General features: G+C 46.2%; 1 long non-coding RNA gene and 1 pseudogene across 1 annotated transcript; both read left to right on the top strand.

Annotated features, from left to right (window-relative positions):
• LOC135545548 (SH3 domain and tetratricopeptide repeat-containing protein 2-like) overlaps positions 1–11,197 on the top strand; it is a 45,363-nt pseudogene extending 34,166 nt beyond the window's left edge.
• A 57-nt stretch (positions 11,198–11,254) lies between these two features.
• Positions 11,255–11,856, top strand: LOC135545162 (uncharacterized). Its single transcript, XR_010456412.1, has 2 exons — positions 11,255–11,335; positions 11,409–11,856. It is a non-coding gene; the product is annotated as an uncharacterized LOC135545162 (long non-coding RNA).
• Positions 11,857–25,366: the final 13,510 nt, after the last annotated feature.

The raw sequence follows: 25,366 nt of genomic DNA, 5'->3' as shown, positions 1-25,366 counted from the left end.
CCAGGCCAGGAACTGACACATTTAATAATACTGTCAAAACTAACCCTAATCCAAAACCTAACATTAACGCTAGTTCAACCAAACTATGAAAGACAACAACCAATGACGATTATTGCATGTTAATCAGGAAAAGTAGCCACTATCAGTCCTCTGTGTCCTCTCTCTCTAGGTCAGATGGTGGTGGCTAAAGTCCTGAGTCGTCACTATGCCAGGACGTGCTGCTGTATGGACAGAGTATCCTCTACTATGAGCACTGTGTGTCTGTGTCCAGGGACCTGAAGGACAAGAGACTAGAGGGAGAATATCTAGAGATCCTCAGTAGCCTCTACCTCTCCATCAATACTGAGAAGTAGGATTGCATGTTAATCAAAAGTAGCCACAAGTCCTCTGTCCTCTCTCTCTCTAGGTCAGATGGTGGTGGCTTATATGTCTGTCTGTCTCTACCTCTCCCTCAATACTGAGAAGTAGGTTTATATATCTGTCTGTCTCTACCTCTCCCTCAATACTGAGAAGTAGGTTTATATATCTGTCTGTCTCTACCTCTCCCTCAATACTGAGAAGTAGGTTAATATATCTGTCTGTCTGTCTCTACCTCTCCCTCAATACTGAGAAGTAGGTTTATATATCTGTCTGTCTCTACCTCTCCCTCAATACTGAGAAGTAGGTTAATATATCTGTCTGTCTGTCTCTACCTCTCCCTCAGTACTGAGAAGTAGGTTAATATATCTGTCTGTCTGTCTCTACCTCTCCCTCAATACTGAGAAGTAGGTTTATATATCTGTCTGTCTGTCTCTACCTCTCCCTCAATACTGAGAAGTAGGTTTATATATCTGTCTGTCTGTCTCTACCTCTCCCTCAATACTGAGAAGTAGGTTTATATATCTGTCTGTCTGTCTCTACCTCTCCCTCAATACTGAGAAGTAGGTTTATATATCTGTCTGTCTCTACCTCTCCCTCAATACTGAGAAGTAGGTTTATATATCTGTCTGTCTCTACCTCTCCCTCAATACTGAGAAGTAGGTTTATATATCTGTCTGTCTCTACCTCTCCCTCAATACTGAGAAGTAGGTTTATATATCTGTCTGTCTGTCTCTACCTCTCCCTCAATACTGAGAAGTAGGTTTATATATCTGTCTGTCTCTACCTCTCCCTCAGTACTGAGAAATAGGTTTATATATCTGTCTGTCTCTACCTCTCCCTCAATACTGAGAAGTAGGTTTATATATCTGTCTGTCTGTCTCTACCTCTCCCTCAGTACTGAGAAGTAGGTTTATATATCTGTCTGTCTGTCTCTACCTCTCCCTCAATACTGAGAAGTAGGTTTATATATCTGTCTGTCTGTCTCTACCTCTCCCTCAGTACTGAGAAGTAGGTTTATATATCTGTCTGTCTGTCTCTACCTCTCCCTCAATACTGAGAAGTAGGTTTATATATCTGTCTGTCTCTACCTCTCCCTCAATACTGAGAAGTAGGTTTATATGTCTGTCTGTCTCTACCTCTCCCTCAATACTGAGAAGTAGGTTTATATATCTGTCTGTCTCTACCTCTCCCTCAATACTGAGAAGTAGGTTTATATACATTTACATTACATTTAAGTCATTTGGCAGACGCTCTTATCCAGAGCGACTACAAATTGGTGAATTCACCTTATGACATCCAGTGGAACAGCCACTTTACAATAGTGCATCTAAATCATTTAAGGGGGGGGGTGAGAAGGATTACTTTATCCTATCCTAGGTATTCCTTAAAGAGGTGGGGTTTCAGGTGTCTCCGGAAGGTGGTGATTGACTCCGCTGTCCTGGCGTCGTGAGGGAGTTTGTTCCACCATTGGGGGGCCAGAGCAGCGAACAGTTTTGACTGGGCTGAGCGGGAACTGTACTTCCTCAGTGGTAGGGAGGCGAGCAGGCCAGAGGTGGATGAACGCAGTGCCCTTGTTTGGGTGTAGGGCCTGATCAGAGCCTGGAGGTACTGCGGTGCCGTTCCCCTTACAGCTCCGTAGGCAAGCACCATGGTCTTGTAGCGGATGCGAGCTTCAACTGGAAGCCAGTGGAGAGAGTGGAGGAGCGGGGTGACGTGAGAGAACTTGGGAAGGTTGAACTTAGACGGGCTGCGGCATTCTGGATGAGTTGTAGGGGTTTAATGGCACAGGCAGGGAGCCCAGCCAACAGCGAGTTGCAGTAATCCAGACGGGAGATGACAAGTGCCTGGATTAGGACCTGCGCCGCTTCCTGTGTGAGGCAGGGTCGTACTCTGCGGATGTTGTAGAGCATGAACCTACAGGAACGGGCCACCGCCTTGATGTTAGTTGAGAACGACAGGGTGTTGTCCAGGATCACGCCAAGGTTCTTAGCGCTCTGGGAGGAGGACACAATGGAGTTGTCAACCGTGATGGCGAGATCATGGAACGGGCAGTCCTTCCCCGGGAGGAAGAGCAGCTCCGTCTTGCCGAGGTTCAGCTTGAGGTGGTGATCCGTCATCCACACTGATATGTCTGCCAGACATGCAGAGATGCGATTCGCCACCTGGTCATCAGAAGGGGAAAGGAGAAGATTAATTGTGTGTCGTCTGCATAGCAATGAAAGGAGAGACCATGTGAGGTTATGACAGAGCCAAGTGACTTGGTGTATAGCGAGAATAGGAGAGGGCCTAGAACAGAGCCCTGGGGGACACCAGTGGTGAGAGCGCGTGGTGAGGAGACAGATTCTCGCCACGCCACCTGGTAGGAGCGACCTGTCAGGTAGGACGCAATCCAAGCGTGGGCCGCGCGGAGATGCCCAACTCGGAGAGGGTGGAGAGGAGGATCTGATGGTTCACAGTATCGAAGGCAGCTGATAGGTCTAGAAGGATGAGAGCAGAGGAGAGAGAGTTAGCTTTAGCAGTGCGGAGCGCTCTGTGATACAGAGAAGAGCAGTCTCAGTTGAATGACTAGTCTTGAAACCTGACTGATTTGGATCAAGAAGGTCATTCTGAGAGAGATAGCGGGAGAGCTGGCCAAGGACGGCACGTTCAAGAGTTTTGGAGAGAAAAGAAAGAAGGGATACTGGTCTGTAGTTGTTGACATCGGAGGGATCGAGTGTAGGTTTTTTCAGAAGGGGTGCAACTCTCGCTCTCTTTAAGACGGCAGGGACGTAGCCAGCGGTCAGGGAAGAGTTGATGAGCGAGGTGAGGTAAGGGAGAAGGTCTCCGGAAATGGTCTGGAGAAGAGAGGAGGGGATAGGGTCAAGCGGGCAGGTTGTTGGGCGGCCGGCCGTCACAAGAAGCGAGATTTCATCTGGAGAGAGAGGGGAGAAAGAGGTCAGAGCACAGGGTAGGGCAGTGTGAGCAGAACCAGCGGTGTCGTTTGACTTAGCAAACGAGGATCGGACGTCGTCGACCTTCTTTTCAAAATGGTTGACGAAGTCATCTGCAGAGAGGGAGGAGGGGGGGGGAGGGGGATGAGGATTCAGGAGGGAGGAGAAGGTGGCAAAGAGCTTCCTAGGGTTAGAGGCAGATGCTTGGAATTTAGAGTGGTAGAAAGTGGCTTTAGCAGCAGAGACAGAGGAGGAAAATGTAGAGAGGAGGGAGTGAAAGGATGCCAGGTCCGCAGGGAGGCGAGTTTTCCTCCATTTCCGCTCGGCTGCCCGGAGCCCTGTTCTGTGAGCTCGCAATGAGTCGTCGAGCCACGGAGCGGGAGGGGAGGACCGAGCCGGCCTGGAGGATAGGGGACATAGAGAGTCAAAGGATGCAGAAAGGGAAGAGAGGAGGGTTGAGGAGGCAGAATCAGGAGATAGGTTGGAGAAGGTTTGAGCAGAGGGAAGAGATGATAGGATGGAAGAGGAGAGAGTAGCGGGGGAGAGAGAGCGAAGGTTGGGACGGCGCAATACCATCCGAGTAGGGGCAGTGTGGGAAGTGTTGAATGAGAGCGAGAGGGAAAAGGATACAAGGTAGTGGTCGGAGACTTGGAGGGGAGTTGCAATGAGGTTAGTGGAAGAACAGCATCTAGTAAAGATGAGGTCGAGCGTATTGCCTGCCTTGTGAGTAGGGGGGGAAGGTGAGAGAGTGAGGTCAAAAGAGGAGAGGAGTGGAAAGAAGGAGGCAGAGAGGAATGAGTCAAAGGTAGACGTGGGGAGGTTTAAGTCGCCCAGGACTGTGAGAGGTGAGCCGTCCTCAGGAAAGGAGCTTATCAAGGCATCAAGTTCATTGATGAACTCTCCGAGGGAACCTGGAGGGCGATAAATGATAAGGATGTTAAGCTTGAAAGGGCTGGTAACTGTGACAGCATGGAATTCAAAGGAGGCGATAGACAGATGGGTAAGGGGAGAAAGAGAGAATGACCACTTGGGAGAGATGAGGATCCCGGTGCCACCACCCCGCTGACCAGAAGCTCTCGGGGTGTGCGAGAACACGTGGGCGGACGAAGAGAGAGCAGTAGGAGTAGCAGTGTTATCTGTGGTGATCCATGTTTCCGTCAGTGCCAAGAAGTCGAGGGACTGGAGGGAGGCATAGGCTGAGATGAACTCTGCCTTGTTGGCCGCAGATCGGCAGTTCCAGAGACCTGGAACTCCACGTGGGTCGTGCGTGCTGGGACCACCAGATTAGGGTGGCCGTGGCCACGCGGTGTGGAGCGTTTGTGTTGTCTGTGCAGAGAGGAGAGAACAGGGATAGATAGACACATAGTTGACAGGCTACAGAAGAGGCTACGCTAATGCAAAGGAGATTGGAATGACAAGTGGACTACACGTCTCGAATGTTCAGAAAGTTAAGCTTACGTAGCAAGAATCTTATTGACTAAAATGATTGAAATGATACAGTACTGCTGGAGTAGGCTAACTGGCAGTGGCTGCGTTGTTGACTTTGTAGGCTAGCTGGCAGTGGCTGCGTTGTTGACACTACACTAATCAAGTCGTTCCGTCGAGTGTATAGTTTCTACAGTGCTGCTATTCGGGGGCTAGCTGGCTAGCTAGCAGTGTTGATTACGTTACGTTACGTTAAAAGAACGACAATAGCTGGCTAGCTAACCTATAAAATCGTTCTAGACTACACAATTGTCTTAGATACAAAGACGGCTATGTAGCTAGCTAGCTACGATCAAACAAATCAAACCGTTGTACTGTAATGAAGTGAAATGAAAATGTGATACTACCTGTGGAGCGAAGCGGAATGTTGACCGGGTTGTTGAAGTTCTATTCGGTAGACGTTGGCTAGCTGTTGGCTAGCTAGCTAGCAGTATCTCCTACGTTAAGGACGACAAATAGCTGGCTAGCTAACCTCGGTAAATTAAGATAATCACTCTAAGTCTACACACTCTAAACTACACAATTATCTTGGATACGAAGACAGCAAAGACAGCTATGTAGCTAGCTAACACTACACTAATCAAGTCGTTCAGTTGAGTGTAATAGTTTCTACAGTGCTGGTATTCGGTGGACGTTAGCTAGCTGCTGGGCAGATAGCAGTGTAGACTACGTTAGGACGACGAAATACGATAATTACGCAATTATCTTTGATACAAAGACGGCTATGTAGCTAGCTAAGAAGAAATTGCTAAGATTAGACAAATCAAACCGTTGTACTATAATGAAATGTAATGAAAAGTTATACTACCTGCGGACCGAAGTGTAGATGCGACCGCTCGCTCCAACCCGGAACCGGAAACATATCTGTCTGTCTCTACCTCTCCCTCAATACTGAGAAGTAGGTTTATATATCTGTCTGTCTCTACCTCTCCCTCAATACTGAGAAGTAGGTTTATATATCTGTCTGTCTCTACCTCTCCCTCAATACTGAGAAGTAGGTTTATATATCTGTCTGTCTCTACCTCTCCCTCAATACTGAGAAGTAGGTTTATATATCTGTCTCAATTCTGATCTCTTTGTCTTTCACGCTGTGTCTCTATCTCCCTCTCTCCCTATCAACACTGCAAAATAACTTATTTGGAGTGAATTACTGTTTTGCTATTCTCAGGTCTTCGAGGAAGTCACTGGCCTACACTAAGCAGTGTCTGAGGATTAATAAAGTTATTCATTTCAAACAGATCATCAAGGAAGTCACTGGCCTACACTAAGCAGTGTCTGAGGATTAATAAAGTTATTCATTTCAAACAGATCATCAAGGAAGTCACTGGCCTACACTAAGCAGTGTCTGAGGATTAATAAAGTTATTCATTTCAAACAGATCATCAAGGAAGTCTCTGGACTACTGTAAGCAGTGTCTGAGGATTAATAAAGTTATTAATTTCAAACAGATCATCAAGGAAGTCTCTGGATTACAGTAAGCAGAGTCTGCGTATCTCCATTGACTTGGGGAAGAGAGAGGAAGAGTCAGAGACCTGGCTTCAGGTGGGACGCATCTACTACCTCATCCATGAAGATGAACTGGCGGACATGTACCTACAGGTGAGTCCAGAGAGAAAGGGGGAATAGAGAAAGGGGGAATAGAGAAAGGGAGAAGAGAGAAAGGGGGAAGAGAGAAAGGGGGAAGAGAGAAAGGGGGAAGAGAGAAAGGGGGAAGAGAGAACAGGGGAAGAGAAAGATCTATTACCTCATCCACAAAGATTAACTGGTTGACCTGTACCACCATGAGAGAGGGGGAGGGACGGAGGAGAAGAAGTAGAGAAGGCAAAGAGGAGAGTGAAAGATAGAAGAGGAGAGAAAGAGGGAAGTAAATTAGTCTCTCTATGTGTGTCTGCATGAACATGAACATTATGGACTCTTATCAGTCAACAACCACAGTGATAACAATCTTCTCCCCATACCTGACCTATAATCACACTGGATCATATCATCTTCATAGCACGTTTTATCATATGATGTCACAATATCTGTCTCTCTATAAACCTTGTTTACCACATCCTGCGTTGCATGATCCAAATGCCAAACAAGAATGTAAGAGTTTAATGAAGTATATTGCTCATGTTATAGTACTGGTACTTTGGCATTTTCCAAAATGTAAATACCATACGAGATGTTCCCTCAGAGCACTGGATTAACATGGTGGTGTATTGATTGATTCTGAATGACTTGCAGGCAGCGGTGAAGACAGCCCTGAGGATGAATGACCCTCGCTTCGCCATGAGTATCTACGAGGAGGCAGGAGACGTCTTCTTCAAAGGCCACAGGAACAGACTGGCGTCACTGCCCTTCTACAGGGTGTGGATGAGGGGATGCTATTGAATTGAACTTTATTGATCACCAGAGGAGGACATTAGGTTGTGGAGGGTCCATCTCCTCCATGAGATTACAGATAGTTAGGACTTATTGGTAACATGTATTTCAAAGTTACTGTATAATAGTTTCAATTCAATTGGAAAATGAGTGACACATAAGATTTTAATTGGACTAGTGTGCCATTTTACACACATTTATAACAGGCGTTATACCATGGCCTGAGCCTGTTAAAAGCAACACATTATAACAGGCGTTATACCATGGCCTGAGCCTGTTAAAAGCAACACATTATAACAGGCTTTATACCATGGCCTGAGCCTGTTAAAAGCAACACATTATAACAGGCTTTATACCATGGCCTGAGCCTGTTAAAAGCAACACATTATAACAGGCTTTATACCATGGCCTGAGCCTGTTAAAAGCAACACATTATAACAGGCTTTATACCATGGCCTGAGCCTGTTAAAAGCAACACATTATAACAGGCTTTATACCATGGCCTGAGCCTGTTAAAAGCAACACATTATAACAGGCTTTATACCATGGCCTGAACCTGTTAAAAGCAACACATTATAACAGGCTTTATAACATGGCCTGAGCCTGTTAAAAGCAACACATTATAACAGGCTTTATACCATGGCCTGAGCCTGTTAAAAGCAACACATTATAACAGGCTTTATACCATGGCCTGAGCCTGTTAAAAGCAACACATTATAACAGGCTTTATACCATGGCCTGAGCCTGTTAAAAGCAACACATTATAACAGGCTTTATACCATGGCCTGAGCCTGTTAAAAGCAACACATTATAACAGGCTTTATACCATGGCCTGAGCCTGTTAAAAGCAACACATTATAACACCAGTGTTTCTCTGCTCTTGTTTTAGGACGGCAGTCTCCCGTTTGCTCGGAGCATCCATGACGTCCACTCAGAGTTCAGACTGCTGAGTAAACTGACTGAACTACTGATGACCCAGGAAGAGTATGAAGAGGCTCTACAGTACGCCATTCTGGCTGTACAGATCAGTTCCAAAACAGGTAATGTAGGGAAGGAGGGAGGGAGGGAGGGAGGTGGGGAAGGAGGGAGGGATGTAGAGAGGGAGGGGCACTTTTATTACCTGGACCGGGATTTGAAGCAGCAACCCTTCAGCTTCCAGCTACTGGTCTGCTTCCTATAACCAGGACTACCAATCGTGGTTTGAATCTGTTCATTCCATTCATGTAGATAACCATCCTGCGATGTTATTGTCCTCCAGGTGTGTGTGTGAACGAGCGCGCAGCGTACCACCGTCTGGCTACAGTGTACTACAGTCTGGAGCAGTATGAGATGACAGAGAACTACTACCTCAAGTCTCTGTCTCTCAGCCCTGCTGTACTGCAGCACCCCCTGGAGGCTAGATACTACACCAAGCTCTACTGCAGGCTGGGGGACCTGACCCTGCACAAACTAAAGGTAAAGGCTCTGGCTCTGGAGGGCAGAAGTACTGCTGATAGTCTTTACTATCGGTAGTTCATTCATCTGTATAGGCTTTCCAGTTTAATAGCACTACAGCATGTGAGAGAGAGGGGGACAGAGAGCGAGTAGAGAGAGATAGCAGTGGTGGAAAAAGTACCCAATTGTCATTCTTGAGTAAAAGATACCTTAACAGAAAATTAGTCAAGTAAAAGTGAAGTCACCCAGTAAAATACTACTTGAGTAAAATTCTAATGCTAAACACAACACACATTTCTTGTTTTTTTTTATTTACAGATAGTCAGGAGGGGCACACTACAACACTCAGACATCATTTACAAATTAAGCATTTATGTTTAGTGAGTCCTCCAGATCAGAGTCAGTAAGGATAAGCATATCAAGGCACAAGGCGAGACCACATGCAGACACAGGAGGCAGATGGTTGGAGTCTTACAATGTTTATTAATCCAAAGGGGTGGGCAAGAGAATGGTCGTGGACAGGCAAAAAGGTCAAAACCAGATCAGAGTCCAGGAGGTACAGAGTGGCAGACAGACTAGTGGTCACGGCAGGCAAAAAAGGTCAAAACCAGATCAGAGTCCAGGAGGACTAGAATAAGGAGAATGCAAAAACAGACAGACTAGTGGTCACGGCACAGAGACAGAATGGTCAGGCAGGCGGGTACAAAGTCCTGAAACAGACAAGGGTCAAAACCAGGAGGACTAGAATAAGGGAAAATGTATGGAGTAAAAAGTACCGATTTTCTTTAGGAATGGAGTGAAGTAAAAGTTGTCATAAATATAAATAGTAAAGTACAGAAAAACTAGTAGGACTTTAAAGTGTTTTTTACTTAAGTACTTTACACCACTGATAGATAGTAACAAACCCTTTAAAGCTATTAATGAATACATTACCTAAAAGGCCAATTATTCCCAACACCTCTGCCCTCCTCCTCTCCCCCCTCCCTCCATCTCCCCCACCCTCCTTCTCCCCAGGATGCCTATGACTCGGTGGGCTACTTCCAGCTGGCTCTAGCTGCTGCCCTGGAGGACCGTGGCAACCCGCAGGCGCTGTATGTGGTCTACATGAAGCTGGCAGAGATCCATGCCAACCATATGCCAGACCCACTGCTCTGCCAGGCTTACAGGGAAAGAGCACAGAGCCTGAGGAGGGAACTCTCTGGGCTGGAAGAGATGGATGGGAGGGAAGGAGAGACAGAGGAGTGGAGAGGAGAGATGGAGGGCAAAGGAGAGACAGAGGGAAGAGAAGAGACAGAGGGAAGAAAAGAGACGGAGGGCAGAGGAGAGATGGGGGGGAGAGGAGAGACAGAGACAGAGGGAAGAAAAGAGACAGAGGGAAGAAAAGAGACAGAGGGCAGAGGAGAGATGGAGGGGAGAGGAGAGACAGAGACAGAGGGAAGAGAAGAGACGGAGGAGAGAAGAGTAGTAACATGTGATACAGACCTGGAGATGAGAAACACAGTCATGGAGGAGACCGAGCCAGAGACTGGATGCAGTGAGCATACAGATACTATCCCCAAAGAGGCTATTGACATGGACAGTGCACAGAGCCTGAGTTTGGAGCCTGCTGGACTACAGGACATGGAGGGGAGAGACACAGAGGGACAACACACAAGACTTGGAGACATGGAGAGGGGAGACACAGAGGGACAACACACAGGACTTGGAGACACGGAGAGGGGAGAGACAGAGATAGGACACCCAGACACTGCAGAGAAACAGCATCCAGTTACCAAAAAGAGAGAAGCAGAGACTGAGACTGGATGTGGTGACTCTATCGTTGCAGAAGCAAATTTCAAAGATGCTAACTGTAAGGATAGCAGTCACACCAATGCAGATAGCCATGAAGCCGATTCTGATGTGTTTAAAATAGACAGAGACACTAGTAACTCAAATCCAGACAAGATCCTCCCATGGGCTACTCACATAGACCAAGACACTGACACTACAGACACAAGCCCTTGTCAAGCAGACGTTGAACACACACAGAATGACTATACAACAACAAGCAGTGCATTTGTAGACACTACAATAACAGAGGACACTGGCAGTATAGACAGAATACCTTGTGACTCTAACAACACTGAGACTATGCCAACAGAAATATGCATCAAACAATGCGACTCAACGGCCACAGACACAGATACAGACACACCCTACAAAGACAGCCTTACAGACAGCAGTCACACAGACACAGATACAGACATAGACTCTTCTCAAAGACAGACACAGAGGTAACCCACAAAGACAGCCCTGCAGACAGCAGTCACACAGACACAGATACAGACATAGACTCTTCTCAAAGACAGACACAGAGGTAACCCACAAAGACAGCCCTACAGACAGCAGTCACACAGACACAGATACAGACATAGACTCCTCTCAAAGACAGACACAGAGGTAACCCACAAAGACAGCCCTACAGACAGCAGTCACACAGACACAGAGGTAACCCACAAAGACAGCCCTACAGACAGCAGTCACACAGACACAGATACAGACATAGACTCTTCTCAAAGACAGACACAGAGGTAACCCACAAAGACAGCCCTACAGACAGCAGTCACACAGACACAGATACAGACATAGACTCCCTCAAAGACAGACACAGTCATACAAAGACAGCCCTACAGAAAGACAGACACAGAGGTAACCCACAAAGACAGCCCTACAGACAGCAGTCATACAGACACAGACTCCTCTCAAAGACAGACACAGAGGTAACTCACAAAGACAGACACAGAGGTAACCCACAAAGACAGCCCTGCAGACAGCAGTCACACAGACACAGAGGTAACCCACAAAGACAGCCCTACAGACAGCAGTCACACAGACACAGAGGTAACCCACAAAGACAGACACAGAGGTAACCCACAAAGACAGCCCTGCAGACACGGACATGTTGTTGATGTTGATTGTGCAAACAGTAACGTTAGAAAGACAGACAGACGCTGTTCAGCCACAGACTGAGCAGGATGATGATAGATCTGTTCACACCCTCACAGACACTCTCCATAAAGATAGTATCAGTCAGACATCACACAGACAAAGATGTCGGCCATCTTTACTATGGTCTACTGTAGCAATGACAGTGTGTTTTTTTAACATTAATATTATGTCTGTATGTAATTATGAATGCGTAACTTTTCTGTGGTTTACATACTCTGTATATTACAGAGGTTTATCAAGCTTTTGTAAATATGTAGTTTTTATAACTGAATTAAAGTTATGTATGACTTGAGCTTAGTGTTTGTTTTGTATGATTCAGTTGTAAGTATTTGGCAACGAACACTAACATACTGGACAAACTCAAAATAACAAACAGATCATTTCATCTATTCAATATTTTTAAATAGTTTGTTTTTCACTGGCCAATACATAGTACACTTTAGCATATCAGGCACCATATTGTCACAGAAATATTAAATGAATAAAGATATTAGGAAAATATCCTCCATTTTTTTATGGAACATTCCAAATACTGTTCGGTCACACCTGCTGGATAGTGCTCCTCTTATAAGTCCACAAACTATCCACGGTGGTGGAGAGTAGGCAGGCCGCGATCATTTGGACATTTTAAATCTAAAACCCAATGGATCATTTGCAACCAACAGGTGGACTTAACCCACAGCACTGGGATTCCTTAAAACAATACTACCGGGAGATTACATGCACCAGTGTGTTAAAACAATACAAACAGGAGATTACATGCACCAGTGTGTTAAAACAATACTAACGGGAGATTACATGCACCAGTGTGTTAAAACAATACTACCGGGAGATTACATGCACCAGTGTGTTAAAACAATACTACCGGGAGATTACATGCACCAGTGTGTTAAAACAATACTACCGGGAGATTACATGCACCAGTGTGTTAAAACAATACTAACGGGAGATTACATGCACCAGTGTGTTAAAACAATAGTGTGTTAAAACAATACTACCGGGAGATTACATGCACCAGTGTGTTAAAACAATATTAACGGGAGATTACATGCACCAGTTTTTTAAAACAATACTAACGGGAGATTACATGCACCAGTGTGTTAAAACAATACTAACGGGAGATTACATGCACCAGTGTGTTAAAACAATACTAACAGGAGATTACATGCACCAGTGTGTTAAAACAATACTAACAGGAGATTACATGCACAAGTGTGTTAAAACAAACTTGCTTGCTTCAAAAACACACAAGAATAAACCAGCAGATCAGTTGATCTCCAGTTGGTACTGTGTCAAACGAGTTAGAAACTGTACACACAGCTGGATCTAGGTTCTCTACGCCCGCCCCCAATGAAATCTTGACCTATCAGGAAAATGGAAATTAGCAAGGTTTGAAAGTAATAAAAAAGATTTATTGTAAGAATATAGACCCAGTGAATCGTAAGGAACTCGAGAACAGTAAACTTGGGTAGAGTAAAGTTCAGTACAGTACAGTAGACAAATTACACTATAATTTAATGTAAACATTTTAGATTAACAATCATAATTGGCTTGATTTTGTTACTATTTTAGATGTGGACAGTTCAGGAACACAATATTTTCCACTTGGACATTCTGTATTAGACTAGTTATTAATGGATGACTTACTGTATTAAACTAGTTATTAATGGATGACATACTGTATTAGACTAGTTTTAATGGATGACATACTGTATTAGACTAGTTATTAATGGATGACATACTCTATTAGACTAGTTATTAATGGATGACATACTGTATTATGACTAGTTAATAATGGATGACATACTGTATTAGACTAGTTTTAATGGATGACATACTGTATTATGACTAGTTAATAATGGATGACATACTGTATTAGACTAGTTATTAATGGATGACATACTGTATTAGACTAGTTATTAATGGATGACATACTGTATTATGACTAGTTAATAATGGATGACATACTGTATTAGACTAGTTATTAATGGATGACATACTGTATTAGACTAGTTATTAATGGATGACATACTGTATTATGACTAGTTAATAATGGATGACATACTGTATAACACTAGTTATTAATGGATGAAATACTGTATTACCACTAGTTATTAATGGATGACATACTGTATTACAACTAGTTATTGATGGATGACATGGATGACTGCCTTGCCTGGTTCACCAATTACTTTGCAGACAGAGTTCAGTGTCACCAATTACTTTGCAGACAGAGTTCAGTGTGTCAAATCGGAGGGCATGTTGTCCGGTCCTCTGGCAGTCTCTATGGGGGTGCCACAGGGTTCAATTCTCAGGCCGACTCTTTTCTCTGTATATATCAATGATGTTGCTCTTGCTGCGGGTGATTCCCTGATCCACCTCTACGCAGACGACACCATTCTATATACTTCCGGCCCGTCCTTGGACACTGTGCTATCTAACCTCCAAACGAGCTTCAATGCCATACAACACTCCTTCCATGGCCTCCAACTGCTCTTAAACGCTAGTAAAACCAAATGCATGCTTTTCAACCGATCGCTGCCTGCACCCGCATGCCCGACGAGCATCACCACCCTGGATGGTTCCGACCTTGAATATGTGGACACCTATAAGTACCTAGGTGTCTGGCTAGACTGTAAACTCTCCTTCCAAACTCATATCAAACATCTCCAATCGAAAATCAAATCAAGAGTCGGCTTTCTATTCCGCAACAAAGCCTCCTTCACTCACGCCGCCAAACTTACCCTAGTAAAACTGACTATCCTACCGATCCTCGACTTCGGCGATGTCATCTACAAAATTGCCTCCAACACTCTACTCAGCAAACTGGATGCAGTTTATCACAGTGCCATCCGTTTTGTCACTAAAGCACCTTATACCACCCACCACTGCGACTTGTATGCTCTAGTCGGCTGGCCCTCGCTACATATTCGTCGCCAGACCCACTGGTTCCAGGTCATCTACAAGTCCATGCTAGGTAAAGCTCCGCCTTATCTCAGTTCACTGGTCATGATGGCAACACCCATCCGTAGCACGCGCTCCAGCAGGTGTATCTCACTGATCATCCCTAAAGCCAACACCTCATTTGGCCGCCTTTCGTTCCAGTACTCTGCTGCCTGTGACTGGAACGAATTGCAAAAATCCCTGAAGTTGGAGACTTTTATCTCCCTCACCAACTTCAAACATGTGCTATCTGAGCTAACCGATAGCCGCAGCTGTACATAGTCTATTGGTAAATAGCCCACCCATTTTCACCTACCTCATCCCCACACTGTTTTTATTTATTTCCTTTTCTGCTCTTTTGCACACCAGTATCTCTACCTGTACATGACCATCTGATCATTTATCACTCCAGCGCTAATCTGCAAAATTGTAATTATTCGCCTACCTCCTCATGCCTTTTGCACACAATGTATATAGACTCCCCTTTTTTGTACTGTGTTATTGACTTGTTAATTGTTTACTCCATGTGTAACTCTGTGTTGTCTGTTCACACTGCTAAGTTTTATCTTGGCCAGGTCACAGTTGCAAATGACAACTTGTTCTCAACTAGCCTACCTGGTTAAATAAAGGTGAAATAAAAAATAAAAATTTAAATTAAGACTAGTTAATAATGGATGACATACTGTATTAGACATCAATGGGTTCCCAAATATGAATGGATAGATGGCACCCACATCACCATAAAAGCACGGTCCCCAAACAAGTTCAACTATGTGAACAGAAAAGGCTTCCACTCTTATTGTGGAGATGCTAGGTTGTGATGTGTAAAAGACGCTGCTGAACTGATTAAATTAAGGCAGTTAACCCACTGTTCCCCAGGTGCCGAGGATGTCGATTAAGGCAGTTAACCCACTGTTCCCCAGGTGCCGAGGATGTCGAGTAAGGCAGTTAACCCACTGTTCCCCAGGTGCCGAGGATGTCGACTAAGGCAGTTAACCCACTGTTCCCCAGGTGCCGAGGATGTCGATTAAGGCAGTTAACCCACTGTTCCCCAGGTGCTGAGGATGTCGACTAAGGCAGTTAACCCACTGTTCCCCAGGTGCCGAGGATGTCGATTAAGGCAGTTAACCCACTGTTCCCCAGGTGCCGAGGATGTCGATTAAGGCAGTTAACCCACTGTTCCCCAGGTGCCGAGGATGTCGAGTAAGGCAGTTAACCCACTGTTCCCCAGGTGCCGAGGATGTCGACTAAGGCAGTTAACCCACTGTTCCCCAGGTGCCGAGGATGTCGAGTAAGGCAGTTAACCCACTGTTCCCCAGGTGCTGAGGATGTCGACTAAGGCAGTTAACCCACTGTTCCCCAGTGGTGCCGAGGATGTCGATTAAGGCAGTTAACCCACTGTTCCCCAGGTGCCGAGGATGTCGATTAAGGCAGTTAACCCACTGTTCCCCAGGTGCCGAGGATGTCGACTAAGGCAGTTAACCCACTGTTCCCCAGGTGCCGAGGATGTCGATTAAGGCAGTTAACCCACTGTTCCCCAGGTGCCGAGGATGTCGATTAAGGCAGTTAACCCACTGTTCCCCAGGTGCCGAGGATGTCGATTAAGGCAGTTAACCCACTGTTCCCCAGGTGCCGAGGATGTCGATTAAGGCAGTTAACCCACTGTTCCCCAGGTGCCGAGGATGTCGATTAAGGCAGTTAACCCACTGTTCCCCAGGTGCCGAGGATGTCGATTAAGGCAGTTAACCCTGTTCCCCAGGTCCGAGGATTCAGAGGCAGTTAACCCACTGTTCCCCAGGTGCCGAGGAATGTGGAAGTTAACCCACTGTTTGCCGAGGATTGAAGGCATTAACCCAGTTCCCCAGGTGCAGGACTGACTAAGGCAGTAACCCACTGTTCCATCCGAGGATTGTGCTAAAGTATTTTAATAACCCACTGTTCCCCAGGTGCCGAGGATGTGTAAGGCAGTTAACCCACTTTTCGAGGATTCCCTGCAGTTAACCCACTGTTCCCCAGGTGCCGAGGATGTGTATAACCCACACATTAATAACCCACTTTCAGGTAGGATGTGTGTTGTTCCCCAGGTAGGATAGTAACAACACTGTTCCCCAGGTGAGGTTCTGTTAACCCACTGTTCCCCAGGACCACTAAGGCAGTTAACCCACTGTTCCCCAGGTGAGGGCATACCAGTTAACCCACTGTTCCCCAGGTCAGACGGATGAGGTGCATCGACCAGTTAACCCCTCAGACGGTTAACCCACTGTTCCCCAGGTGCGAGGATGTCGACTAAGGCAGTTAACCCACTGTTCCCAGGTGCCGGGTGAGGGCATAAGGCAGTTAACCCCTCCCCAGACGGATGAGGCATAACCCACTGTTCCCCCAGCCAGTTAACCCACTCAGACGAGGATGAGGGTTAACCCACTGTTCCCCAGGTGCCGAGGATGCGATTAAGGCAGACCCTGCAGATTCAGAGGGGTTGGGATGAGGGCATTGAAGCTAAACACTCAGTATCCCCTTTCCATCCCGGGTGAGGGCATACCAGAACTCCAACCACTCAGATGGGTGAGGGACAACATTGAGCTAACCACTCAGACGGGTGAGGGCATACCAGCTAACCACTCAGACGGGTGAGGGCATACAAGCTAACCACTCAGACGGGTGAGGGCATACCAGCTAACCACTCAGACGGGTGAGGGCATACAAGCTAACCACTCAGACGGGTGAGGGCATACCAGCTAACCACTCAGACGGGTGAGGGGGTGAGGGCATACCAGCTAACCACTCAGACGGGTGAGGGCATACCAGCTAACCACTCAGATGGGTGAGGGTATACCAGCTAACCACTCAGACGGGTGAGGGCATTCAAGCTAACTGCTCAGATGGGTGAGGGCATACAAGCTAACCACTCAGATGGGTGAGGGCATTCAAGCTAACTGCTCAGATGGGTGAGGGCATACAGGCTAACCACTCAGATGGGTGAGGGTATACAAGCTAACCACTCAGAAGGGTGAGGGCATACAAGCTAACCACTCAGATGGGTGAGGGCATACAAGCCAACTGCTCAGATTGGTGAGGGCATACAAGCTAACCACTCAGATGGGTGAGGGCATACAAGCTAACCACTCAGATGGGTGAGGGCATACAAGCTAACTGCTCAGATGGGTGAGGGCATACAAGCTAACCACTCAGATGGGTGAGGGCATACAAGCTAACTGCTCAGATGGGTGAGGGCATACCAGCTAACCACTCAGATGGGTGAGGGCATACAAGCTAACTGCTCAGATGGGTGAGGGCATACCAGCTAACCACTCAGATGGGTGAGGGCATACCAGCTAACCACTCAGATGGGTGAGGGCATACAAGCTAACCACTCAGATGGGTGAGGGCATACCAGCTAACCACTCAGACGGGTGAGGGCATACCAGCTAACCACTCAGATGGGTGAGGGCATACAAGCTAACCACTCAGATGGGTGAGGGCATACCAGCTAACCACTCAGATGGGTGAGGGCATACAAGCTAACCACTCAGATGGGTGAGGGCATACCAGCTAACCACTCAGATGGGTGAGGGCATACCAGCTAACCACTCAGATGGGTGAGGGCATACAAGCTAACCACTCAGATGGGTGAGGGCATACAAGCTAACCACTCAGATGGGTGAGGGCATACAAGCTAACTGCTCAGATGGGTGAGGGCCAAGCTAACTGCTCAGATGGGTGGGTGAGGGCATACAAGCTAACCACTCAGATGGGTGAGGGCATACCAGCTAACCACTCAGATGGGTGAGGGCATTCAAGCTAACTGCTCAGATGGGTGAGGGCATACAGGCTAACCACTCAGATGGGTGAGGGCATACAGCTAACCACTCAGATGGGTGAGGGCATACAAGCTAACCACTCAGATGGGTGAGGGCATACAAGCTAACCACTCAGATGGGTGAGGGCATACAAGCTAACTGCTCAGATGGGTGAGGGCATACAAGCTAACCACTCAGATGGGTGAGGGCATACAAGCTAACCACTCAGATGGGTGAGGGCATACAAGCTAACTGCTCAGATGGGTGAGGGCATACAAGCTAACCACTCAGATGGGTGAGGGCATACAAGCTAACTGCTCAGATGGGTGAGGGCATACAAGCTAACCACTCAGATGGGTGAGGGCATACAGCTAACCACTCAGATGGGTGAGGGCATACAAGCTAACTGCTCAGATGGGTGAGGGCATACAAGCTAACCACTCAGATGGGTGAGGGCATACCAGCTAACTGCTCAGATGGGTGAGGGCATACAAGCTAACCACTCAGATGGGTGAGGGCATACCAGCTAACCACTCAGACGGGTGAGGGCATTCAAGCTAACTGCTCAGATGGTGAGGGCATACCAGCTAACCACTCAGATGGGTGAGGGCCTTTGAGGAGGATTAATATGAGCTTTGCTCAACTCTTGCACCTTCTGGCCTCTCTGGTCTAAAAGGCTATCGAGGAGAGGTGGCAAGGACAAGGAAAGTGGATGAAAAATGTGCTTGATGAAATGAAACTGTCCTTCTCTATTTGCTCTTCATCAGGCAAATTACATTTACAGGATGGAATCCCAGAACAAATTAATAAAGTGATAACAACAAATGTAGGTAGTTGTGCAAGACATTTTATATATAAAAGTAGCATATTGTTTTTAAATGTTTGCAAGCTTTTCTCCTTTTCTCTTCCATGATGGACTAATGGTGCTTTCAAGACAACTGGGAATTCTGGGAAAAAAACAGGGTCAAAATTGATGTCAGTGACCTTCACGTCGGAAAGTCAGAGCTCTGGAACGATGCCAGTGTCCGACTTGGTATTCCGAGTTGATGAACATTCCAAACTATTTCTTCCAGCTGGTGCTGGTTTTTTTCAGAGTACCCAGTTGTGTTGAACGCACTGAAGTCGGAAGTCGGAGATTTCCGAGTTCCCAGTTGTTTTGAACGTGCTCCCTCACTAAAAGGAGGCTATCGAGGATGGGAGGACTGTCTTCCATTTTCCTACTGACAAATTGACATGCTCCTCGACCACTTACTGGTTTCTGGTCAAGGAGGAGAGAAAACGGAGGGGAGAGGGCGGAGGACAGATTTTTGCCCATATGAGGCCATAGTGGCCAATAGTGGTTGCCAATGAGATCAGCTGTGCATGTGATCTTAGCGCATATTCATGGTTTACCGAGAGATCACCTCTTCATATGGTTCTCAATATTGGTTGCAACTGACATAATGTTAACATTTCTAATCGCGTGTGATCTTTTATATACAAATATGGGACATGTCAGGCTTATGGGACAATGCTTGACAACGCTTGAAACGCTACAACATGAAAAAACATTAACAAACATTTGCGGTCTGGCTTCAAATGAGTAGGCAGGAAAGGAGTGTGTGCTCTCCAGTGATTATCGTTATTGGTTTCTCCATCTATTTCTTCATTCAAGGAAAAATGTTGTGTTAAAAGCCCCGAGAAGAGTCTACACTGCCACGATCAAATGTACACATTGTTGTGTAGTACTGTGTAGTACTTGTGTAGTACTGTGTAGTACTTCAACCAGTAGAGATCGTTGTTGTGCTGCTTGATTTCACAAAGCCGGTATGTAACCTATTGTTTCACCACCTGATGGCAGTATACTATAATGTACTGTATGTCGAGTTCTGGTTCCAGCACCTCTCTATTGGCAAGAGCTTCTGGGGAAAGAGACAGAGGGGTGGGGGGAGGGGGGGGTTCTCATTAAATAGAAAAGAGTGACTTGAATCACTTGAAGACTGTTTTGCATGCAGAGACCTAAAGGTACTGTCTGAGCTTTAGTGATCAGGACTGTGTATGTTTGTAAGGAAGAAATCAATACTATTGAGTCAGTACCATATTTGGAGAGGGTCACAAATCTTGCTGCACACTGTGGTCTCTATCTCTCTCTCTCTCTCTCTCTCTCTCTCTCTCTCTCTCTCTCTCTCTCTCTCACTCTCACTCTCACTCTCACTCTCACTCTCACTCTCACTCTCATTGTTGTGTTACTATATGCGCAGACTTGACTGGTGTCTCTATAAACCAGGTCAAACAGTGTTTGCATGCAGGGCTGCAGTGACATCCCTCTTTTCTATCCTAGAACTGTTGTACTGCTACCTTTTTTCACCATTCACCAGAGGAAAATGTTCAGAGAACAGTTCCTTTGGGCCTGCCATATTCCCTGTCTTGAGAGATGTGAGGAGACGCGTGGTATTAGCAGTGGGCTGTTTTGTTCCAGTGAAAAGAAAATATTTTACACACTCCCCTTTTTACAAAACTGCCAACTCCAGACAACTCCATAGAACAGCATCTAAACAGTATGTGGGAGATGTGTGCTGGACATGAGCACATCACATGAGGTGCAGACTGAGTGTGCTGTTTCATCTCTCTCTCTCTCTCTCTCTCTCTCTCTCTCTCTCTCTCTCTCTCTCTCTCTCGCTCCCCACTCTCTCCCCCCTCTCTCCTTCTCCCCCTCTCTCCTTCTCTCTCATTTTTCATTGTGCTGATACCGGGAAGGCAGTGGGTTGTGTGAGTGACAGCAGAGTGGAGGAGTTTTGGAAACACTGTAGTGGTTAGCAGAATAGTGATGACTGGTGCTGAGAGAGGTGGAATTGACCCCCACACTCTTTCTCTCTACATACAACACACACACACACACCTTTTACAAAGGTGCACAATGTGCTGTACTATGGAATGCTATTGTGCGACAACTTAAAGACATGCTCCAGCACTTTGTCAACTAGTAATTATGTTTTAAACAAACCTCCCGCTTTGGGCTGAATGTGTCAATGTGTAGTTCATCCATGCAAAACCTATGAGCAGAAATTACTGTCTTACCTCAATTAGCCACAAAATCCCTAGTTTGAAAGCAGCTGTTTTCTGTAAGCTGTGCAGTGCCATTTCCCCTAGCAATTTGAGTTCTAGCCAATGAGGCCTCAACCCCTGACGCACGCGCACACACACACACACACACACACACACACACACACACACACACACACACACACACACACACACACACACACACACACACACACACACACACACACACACACACACACACACATACACAGCTCTGAATTTCATTTGGGGTAGATTGACAACGAGATATGGATCCCCTATGAGGGAAAGAAAGCTCTGACCTCTCTCTGTGAACTTACTGTAGCCAAGGCAAATACACGTACAACCTGATAATTGGCTAAACATCAGCGCTTCATTATGACACTTCCATTGTCTCTTGCTATGTTCCACCCTCCCCTCTGCTGCGATATCTTCCAGACTGTCGTTTCTTGTGTTGGTCCATTTTCATAACAATAAGGACAAGTTTGTTGTCGGACAACAATAGAATGTTCATGACTTAATGTGTACCAAAGATGGTTCGATGAAAGGCAATTTTTACACAGAGAAGTAGGAGGAATCTGGTCTGAAACAAGTGGTGGAGAATGAGGGAATTTGACAACGTGGTGAGATTAGGGTTGACATTCACGCAGCATCAGCATCAGTTTGTCTTGGCCCAACAACCTCAACTGGCAGTTCAGGATGAATGCTGGAGGAACCGTGCCTACAAAATGTCTGCCTGGTTGAGGAAATCAGGAATCAATGAGGAGGAACACGTTTAAACGGACAGGGCTCTGGGAAGGGTGGCCAAAGGAGAATTGGGCGAGTCTTCGGGCCCCGTTCCTGTCCGGAAGGAGTATTATGAACACAACGTCGAACAGGCAACTAACCACGACGGTCTCAAATGGGAGATACTCCGCCGCTACGGGTACAGCCAGGCCCGGTGGACCCAACTGGTCCCACCGAGCCCAGATGACCTACTGCACATCATCAGGGTATGGCTCCTAACCGACGGATCTACCCTCTCCATCGTAGACAAAGTGGTCATGGATCGCTTCTTAAGTGCGCTACCCCACAACATGAAGAGGGCTGTGAGTCTGTCTATGCAAGCCCCAGACCTTGGAGCACCCCCTGGAAGCAATGGAGGCTCATCAGAACACTGAGGCCCTGCTGAAGGGGACCCGGGTTGAGTCGGGGAACCGTCTAAGAGGACAACCCCCACAGCTGATGACCGCAGGGGGATAGAGACTAAAGGAGGTGTTTAATGTTTGATATTCCCTGGAGTGTGTTAACCTGTATTTTTTTATTAGCATAGCATTTCTGTATGTTTTCTATAGTTATGTTCTTGAAAATCTTTCAATTTACCAATTCGGCCACTCGGAGGACACTTGGGTACATTTCGGCAAATCGTGAAGGACACCTCGGTGACTTCATACCAAATGTCATGTAGCTTGCTCATTATTCAAGTTACCATTCTGAAACTTTGCACACACACTGCTGTCATCTTGTGGACACCATCGGAATTACAATCAGAGTCATGGGACCTTTCTGTTGCATTTCAAATATGGTGGTAGAAAAAAGTAGTTGTTTTGCTTTGTATTTTCTTCTACCAGATCTGTGGTGTTATATTCTCCTACATTCAATTCACATGTCCACAAATTTCAAAGTGTTTCATTTCAAATGGTACCAAGAATATGCTTACCCTTGCTTCAGGGCCTGAGCAACAGGCAGTTAGATTTGGGTATGTCATTTTAGGTGAAAATTTAAAAAAATTGAGCTATCCCTAAGAAGTTTTAAAGTAACTAGTGATCCATTTGTTAAAGTGGCCAGTGATTGGATCTCCATGTAGGCAGCAACCTCTCTGAGTTATTGATTGCTGTTTAGCAGTCTGATCACCTTGTGGTAGAAGCTGTTCTTCGTTCTCTCGGTCCCAGCTTTGATGCACCTGTCCTGACCTCGCCTTCTAGATGGTAGCGTTGTGAACAGGCAATGGCTCGGGTGGTTGTTGTCTTTGATGATCTTTTTGCCTTCCTGTGACATCAGGTGGTATAGGTGTCATGGAGGGCAGGTAGTTTTCCCCCGGTGATGCATTGTGCAGACCTCACCAACCTCTGGAGAGCCTTGCGGTTGAGTGCGGAGCAGTTGCCACACCAGGCTGTGATACAGCCCAACAAGATGCTCTCGATTGTGGATCTGTAAAAGTTAGTCAGAGTTTTGGGTGAAAAACACACTTCTTCAGCCTCCTGAGGTTGAAGAAGACACCATCTTGGTGTCTCTCTGGAAGGCCACCCTTGCTCGAATTTCGTCTACCTTGATGTCAAGAGACTGGGCATTGGCGGGTAGTATACTGGGGAGCGGTGGGCGATGTGAACATCTACAGAGCCTGACCAGGAGGCCGCTCCATCAGCCCCTTCTGCGGCGCTGTTGTCTTGGGTCGGCTTCTGGGATTAGATCCATTGTCCTGGGTGGTGGTTCAAACAGAGGACGTCGCTCTTTTATCCAATAGTTTTTCCTGGCTGTATGTAATAAGACTTAAGATTTCCTGGGGTAAAAAAACTGCAGATTCCTAAGGACTCAAAGCGAGGCGACCATCTCTGTCTGCGCCATCTTGATACATCACATCCACTCTCCACCAAATTCACTGCTCACCTACAAATCTCTCCATGTCCTGGCTCTTTCTTACCTATCTGACATGCTGCACATCTCAGTCCCCTGTCACTCACTCTACTCATCTGACTCCGGCTTCCATATCACCCCCAACACTAGACTCCTGGCCACCGGGGACCTTTTCTTCTGTGCCTTCAGCTCAGCTGCACTTCTCTGAAACTCCTGAAACTCCTGGAACATCATCACTCAGACAACACCTATGTCTATTAATGATTTCAAGGTTTTAATATTAACCTACAAGACATTGCATGGACTTGCTTCCACTGCCGTACATGATGTAAACTACACGTACGCTACAGTCACAAGACGCAGGCCTCCTTATTGTCCCTAGAATTTCAAAGGAAACAGCTGAAGGCAGGGCTTTCTCCTGTAGACCTCATTTATGGAATGGTCTGCCGATCCATTTGAGAGATGTAGTCTCGGTCTCAACCTATAAGTCTCTTCAGTAGGTCCTATGATTGTGGCTCTGGAGTTTGAATGTGAACGGCAAGGCACTTGCTGTCTCTGCATTGCCGGTTTTCTACTCACCCCTGGGATTCTGTGCCTCTGACCCTATTCCGGAGGCTATGCTTGGGCTTGTTTCATGGTAGTAAGTTAGGGGTCTGTTGATTTCCCTTGAGTGGTTTGGGGGTGTGCTTTGGCAAAGTGGGTGGTGTTTATCCTGCCTGACTGGCCCTGTCCGGGAGTAATTTTGAATGGGGCCACATTTTCCCAATCCCCCTGTCTCAGTCCCCAGTAACTACGCTGAAATAGCCTATTTATTGGGGGCTAGGGTCAGTCTGTCCTATCTGGTGTACAGTTGTGGCCAAAAGTTTTGAGAATTACATAAATATTAACTTTCACAAAGTTTGCTGCTTCAGTGTCTTTAGATAATTTTGTCAGATGTTACTATGGAATACTGAAGTATAATTATAAGCATTTCATGAGTGTCAAAGGCTTTTATTGACAATTACATGAAGTTGATGCAAAGAGTCAATATTTGCAGTGTTGACCCTTCTTTTTCAAGACCTCTGCAATCTGCCCTGGCATGTTGTCAATTAACTTCTGGGCCATATTCTGACTGATGGCAGCTCATTCTTTGCATAATCAATGCTTGGAGTTTGTCAGAATCTGTGGGGTTTTGTTTGTCCACCCGCCTCTTGAGGATTGACCACAAGTTCTCAATGGGATTAAGGTCTGGCGAGTTTCCTGGCCAATGTCAATGTTTTTTTCCCTTAGCCACTTAGTTACAGTGGGGAGAACAAGTATTTGATACACTGCCGATTTTGCAGGTTTTCCTACTTACAAAGTATGTAGAGGTCTGTAATTTTTATCATAGGTACACTTCAACTGTGAGAG

This window comes from Oncorhynchus masou, chromosome 9 (genome assembly GCF_036934945.1).
Source record: "Oncorhynchus masou masou isolate Uvic2021 chromosome 9, UVic_Omas_1.1, whole genome shotgun sequence".
Lineage (NCBI taxonomy): Eukaryota > Metazoa > Chordata > Actinopteri > Salmoniformes > Salmonidae > Oncorhynchus > Oncorhynchus masou.
This window is presented reverse-complemented; position numbering and strand designations above follow the sequence as displayed.